Source organism: Psammomys obesus, unplaced genomic scaffold (genome assembly GCF_907164565.1).
Source record: "Psammomys obesus unplaced genomic scaffold, mPsaObe1.curated_primary_1811, whole genome shotgun sequence".
Lineage (NCBI taxonomy): Eukaryota > Metazoa > Chordata > Mammalia > Rodentia > Muridae > Psammomys > Psammomys obesus.
This window is the reverse complement of record NW_026596120.1, coordinates 15,257,990-15,263,987: the sequence shown is the minus strand read 5'-3', so window position 1 is coordinate 15,263,987 and position 5,998 is coordinate 15,257,990. Positions and strand designations below refer to the sequence as shown.

The 5,998-nt window shown below is 47.0% G+C and overlaps 1 long non-coding RNA gene across 1 annotated transcript in view; it reads right to left on the bottom strand.

The window, feature by feature from the left end:
* Positions 1-4,574: 4,574 nt before the first annotated feature.
* The window catches only part of LOC129693157 (uncharacterized), a 5,526-nt gene continuing 4,102 nt past the window's right edge, over positions 4,575-5,998 (bottom strand). Inside the window, exon 3 of the long non-coding RNA XR_008722824.1 lies at positions 4,575-5,644. This is a non-coding gene — a long non-coding RNA (uncharacterized LOC129693157). The remainder of the gene's footprint in view (positions 5,645-5,998) is intronic.

Sequence of the window (5,998 nt, the reverse complement as noted above, 5' to 3'; positions counted from 1 at the left end):
TATCTATCTATCTATCTATCTATCTATCTATCTATCTATCTATCTATCTATCTATCTATCTATCACTTTTGTCTTGTCACAGAGGGGTGACTGTGTTAACTGCAACAAATCTTCCAGCACAAACAGACATGTAAGACATGACGGTAGACCTCTAATCTTTTCTCCTAACCATTTGTGCACACATAGGTTTACCTAACACCCAGAGGCTCCCCCCCACCCCCCCCCCCCCCCCCCCCCCCCCCCCCGCTTTTCCTGTTTCCTGCCGTTAACATAGTACGCGTTTCTGATTTGGGATCCGGTGTTTTTAATAAAGGCAACAGCGTTGTTCCAGCTCATTAGCAGAGCTGCTACTGCAGCTGCTGCTGTCTGTCTTTTAGACACGGTCCTGGCTGCCTGAGCAGAGGGGACGACCAGAGGATTGCATTTGGGTTGTGGTACGTTTATAACTTCTCATTCCTGCTCTGCCTGCCGTTCTTGAGTCCAGGAACTGGGGACTTAAAGGCAAAGATTTGAAAGCAGGCCTGGTTCCTTTCCTCGGCGCAATTGAGGTCTAGCTGCAGTTCTCCTCGCGTCTCCTAGGGGGCAGTACAGCTCCTCTGCTCAGCCTCCAAAGACGCTGCCGTTACCTGTGGTTCCCACATCGTTGACGTGGTTTGAATGCACAGGCCTTCTGCATTATCTTGTGTATCTGCTCACTCCCACCACTAACCCTCAGACGCTTGTGAATGACTTTATTTTCAGGAGGAGGAAAATGATCTCAGGGAAGAGAAATGGTTTGACATAAACAGAAGATAAAAATGGCGTTGAATTCCTTTTATCCACAGGCCGGGGTTCCTGTTGCTCTACTCCATTTGTTCCTCTACTCCATCTGTCTTCCCAAAGTTAGAGCCGCAGAGGGACGACAGATGGCGGGCTTGGCTTTTGTACCTTGCCCTTGTAGTTCTGGGCCTGGAGAGAAGCTGGAATAAGATGGACGGAGGTTGGACAGTGACGTAGGCCAATCCCAACGGCAGCTTTGTTCACCCCAGAAGAGCTCTGGGACAAAAAAGGCTTCTCCATGTTGTCCAGGGTGGACCCAGATGGCTGTGTCAGGATTCCCTTCCTCCACTACCCTTGGATGTAGGCTGCTGAAGAACCATGTCTGTGGTCCAGGCACCTCTACAGCTATGGCAAACCCAAAGAGGCCCTGCTGAAGGCTTTCTGTCCAGAGCCCTCCCCCCGTCCCCCCACCCAGCAGCTAGGGCCATGTATCCTTCTTGAAGCTATATCTGGGAGGTGCACCATGGCTGTCAATTTCTCTACTTGGAACGTTCTATTTCTTTCCATTATCAGATCTCCCTACCTTTCTGAATACAACAGGGCACACTCAATGTTTGTACATCATGCAAGGCCTGAGGATATGGTCTCTGAGTCCACTTCTGAGTCTCACTGATGGTTCTTCCCTTCAGCAGAAGCAATGTCGTGTTCCATCCATCTGTGCCCTTCATATTTCTACAGGAAATGGCTTGATTTCGTTCATTTAAAAAGTACTTAGAGGCTGGGGAAATGGCACAGTAGGTAAAGTTTTTTTGTTTGTGTTTGTTTGCTTGTTTGTTTTTACAGGCATGAACATCTGACTTTGGATCATTAGCACTCACTTTTAAAAAAGCTTGGCATGATGGCACATGGCCATAACAACAGCACTGAGGTGTGGAGTCCTGGAGGACCCTGGGTACCTGCTGTTCACGCAGGTTAGCCATTTGGTGAGCTCCTGGTTTAGGAAAAGACCCTGCCTCAAAAAAGAAGGTGGAGATTTATAGAGAAAGGCACCTGGTGTTGACTCCTTCCCTGCTACCAAAGCCAGTGTTTCCAGGCCTCCACCTTGGACTAAGGACCAGTGGCTCCTGAGGAATCTTCCAGGTCTCCAGAGACAGATCAGATGGTTGAGACATCAGCTTCAAGAACAATGCAACCACTGGGCTGTCAGCCTCTCAGGTGTGACTTAATAAATTCTCTGTGTGTCCCCCTCTCTCCCTCCTCTTCCCCCCCACCTCTGAGTCTCTCCCTTTCCCATCCCTCCCTACTCTTTCTCTCTCTGCTCCTTCCTTTCTGCTTCTTTCTGCCTCTTTCCTCCTCCTTCTCCTTCCCTCCCTCTCCGTCTCTCTGTGTCTTTCCCTCTCTCTTCTTCTGCCCCCTCTGTCTCTCTATCTCTCTCCCCTCTCTGAGGGAGCATATCTTTAAATGGCCCTTTGTGTCTCATTTTCTTTGCTCTCTGGATGCTATGAGATAAGTAGCTTCCTCTGCCTCATTCCTACTTTATGCTTCTCCTGGCTTCAGGCTCAAAACAAATAGGTCAAATGACCATAGACTGAAACCTCAAAATCACAAGTTCAAAACAATCAGCCTTTTCTCCTACAAGTTGATTTACTCCAGTCATTTTAGCAGCTCTCAAGGACTATTAGGGATGTCCCTTAGGCACCCTCAACACTTGCTTCCTTTCTACATCTCTTGCTCCAAAAAGACTAGAGTCTGCATTCTTTACTGCTTGTTTTTATATTTATTTGCATGTCTGCAGAGGTCAGAAGAGGGTACCAGATTTCTTGGACCTGGACTTATGGGTGGTTGTGAATTATGGGTGCTGGGAATCTCACACCAGTCCTTTGTAAGAGCAGCAAGTGCTCTAAACCGCTGGGCCATTTCTCCAGCCCCTCTGCATTTCTTTTTATTTTGTATTTAGTTCAAACACCAAGGCTCTGTGTAGCCCACCACCCCTGTAGAAGAGCTCCATGCATTTTGAAGTTCTCTTTTGGATTTGTTGTCCTGTTAATTATCACCTTGTGCTGCTTGGGGGGATATTAATTCTCATGATGAAATTAAGTTGTAGCAAGGTCAAGCGACACCAAGCCTCATGTAATGAATCAGTTGGTCTAAAATTAGGATTAAATGCATTTTGAACTATCTTGGCATCTGTTTGGTTCACCCTTGCAAAGCTTAAGCATTTTAGTCATTAGGTGAATCGATTACATGGTGCTTTTAGAGACATAGTGCATTTCATCGATTCTATAAAATTGGAGGGTTTAGGACTACTGGGCTCAGAATTTGGTTCCTGCTGTGTTTGAAAGTGCAAAAATCAATATGAGACCCAGGTATGCTGGTGTACAACTATAATCCCAGGTCATCATCTGAAACACAATGACTGAGGCCAGCTTAGGCTACGTGAGTCCCCATCACAAACAAGCAGACAGACAGACAAAGAAACACACATTCTCCAAGAAAAAAGCAAAATGAAGCCACCGGAAAAGGCTATGAATATAGTTTAGAGATGAAGTACTTTTAAGTTTGATCCTCAGGAACACGCACACACACAGGCACGCAGGTGAAGCAGAAAGATCAGAAGTTCAGGTCTGTGACTGGCCACATACCAAAATCTTGTCCCATAAGTCAAAATGAGTGACACATATCTGTAACCCAAGAGGATCGGGACCTCCTCAAGTCATCCTCATCTACAAAGGGAGTTCAAGGTCAGCCTGGGCTAGAGGAGACTTTGTCTAAAAATAAAATAAATAAAAAGGTAAGTGAGTAAATAAATATTAGCATTTCTAAGCAGAGGGCATTTTGCTCGGGTACTATTCTTTGCTTGAGTTTTGTCATCTTTCCATCCCTGTAATAAATCATTCCTTACTTTTAAAATAGCCTCAGGCTTTGTGCCTCTCTGTCTCTGTCTGTCTGTCTGTCTATGTGTGTGTGTGTGTGTGTGTGTGTATTTGAAACAGGGTCTCTTTGTGTATCACTGGGTGGCTTGGAACTCATGCATAGTTCAGACTGGCCTGGAACTCACAGAAATCTGCCAGCCTTTGCCTCCTAGGTGCTGGGAGATAAGGTGCGCACCACTACAGCTGGCTGAAATGTGTGTTTTTAATGCAGCTGTTGCTGTTATGTTATGAGCTAGGCTGAGGCTAAGGATATGGACTCAGCATCTAGTTCTTCTCTGGGCTTGATTTTCCTGGATGAACAGATCGCAGAGGGAACCAGTTGTTGCCCGTTTCTATTCTCTTTAAATTCTGCCTGCAGATGACACTGTTTTTTCTATAGCTCATCTCCTAGGCAGCTAAGAAGCCAGAGAGCCTGAGAACCAGCCAACTAAACATAACCTCAGATTACTAGTCTGGAGTATAACGAGCTAAATAAATGTCTGCTTTAAAGCGCACAAAGTTGGGAGTGATTAATCCACAGATGTCATAGCTGGGCACTCTCCTGTGCACACTGTCACCTGCCAGTTTGGTCACTTAGCTGGCCTAGAGTCACCGTCTATAGAGATTTTTCAAAAAAGGGTCAAAGGGTATAAAGCATCCAGGTGATTAGTTTAGAAACAGCACTTAAGGGCAGATGACAGTCTGATCCATAGCTTCTGGACCTGTGGCAATTATGGAGCAGCTGGCTGTGATGGGTGGCAGGCAGTCCAATGGGTGAAGAAGGAAATCTTTGTTGTCAAGAGTCCCTGAGATGAGGGGATTGTCACCACAGCATTTCAAACCCCCTCTCCACCCCCCCACTCCCCCGTGATGCCCCACAGGGAGCCACAGGACTACAAAAACCAGAAGCATTTTGGTATTTTCTGGAGAAACTGAAAATTCCAACACTTTTACTGAGCACCCAGCAATTTTGTTCCCAAGCACGGAACCTGGAAACGCACCGAGAGGCGTGCACCCCTCCATAATTCCTTTCGCAGCAGCCTTGTTTTTAAAACTCCAGGTCGTGAGCAAGCCCCATGCGTTGTAGGACTGAAATGAGTAGCTGTGGCTACCGGGTGTTTTGAGACAAGATAATGGCTGGCGAGACAGCTCAGTGGGCAAAGGACACTCAATACCAAACCTGACAGCTGGAGTTTGATCCCCAGGAGCCATAAGGTGGAGGGAGAGAACTGACCGACCCCTGCAGGTTATATTCTGACCTCCCTGTGCATGCTGCAAATGAACACACTTACATACGAAATGTAACTTAAAAACTGGATGAGCAGGGATGAAAATAAATGAGTGAAGCAGAACTAAGGTTCAGCAACCTTAGGTAGATCTGAAAAGGTACATTCTTTGATAGCAAGACAAAGGCACAAAAGCATATATTATATGCAGCAGCTGGTCCCCAATTATTTTCCCTTCCCAATCCTTTTACTTTTTGGTGTTCTCACTAAGCTTCAGAATAGACAACCATTAAATTAGGTTGTCCCTTATGTGGTCAAACTAGGAAAAAAAACCCCAAAAGCCCCGAAGATGTGGATGCCATGCAAGTCAGGCTGTCAGTGTGGTGGGCTCTCTGATGTTCTCCCCCCAGGGAAAGACCTGTCCCTCTGGCTGCTGTGCAGCTCCTGGCAGGTGACCCCTAGATGAGCCGTCAGGATGATTTTACCAGTTAGAAGGGATTCACATCCTTCCGGGATCAGATGTGTCCAGTAGCTGATCAAAGCTGAGTTAGGAATGTCTGCTTTACCCTGTGGGACAGGTCAGGCCCAGGGCTGCCTGAGGGGTTGGCTTAAGCGTGCACTCCCTTCCTCCTCACAGATGTTGATCTTCAGGTAATCCTGTGTAAACATCATTCCTGCTATGTGTGTCAGGGACAGCTTCCTGGGCGCTTCGCTCTGTGTTCCTTTTGTGGAAGGGGGAACCTAGAACTGTGAAGAGGAACATGGATGTTGGCATTTTGTTGTGGCTCTCCCTGCTGCACCCCCCTCCCCCATGGTCTCTATTGTGATGGGGGCCAGATGGGGCGGGGTATGGGAGCATGATCAAAATGAACTTCTGGGATCAGGGCCAGGGAGGCTGATCAACTTTATTACAGGGGTTAGGGTAATGTACAGAACTTTGGAGAGGGGGTGGGGAAACCCAGGGTGTCCAAAGGCCATTGGCTGAAGGGCTAGAGCACTGAGATGCCTTATTTACATAAGAAAGAACCCCAGGTGCTTGCTGAACAGGTTCTAAGTGTGTGTGTGTGTGTGTGTGTGTGTGTGTGTGTGTGTGTGTGTGTG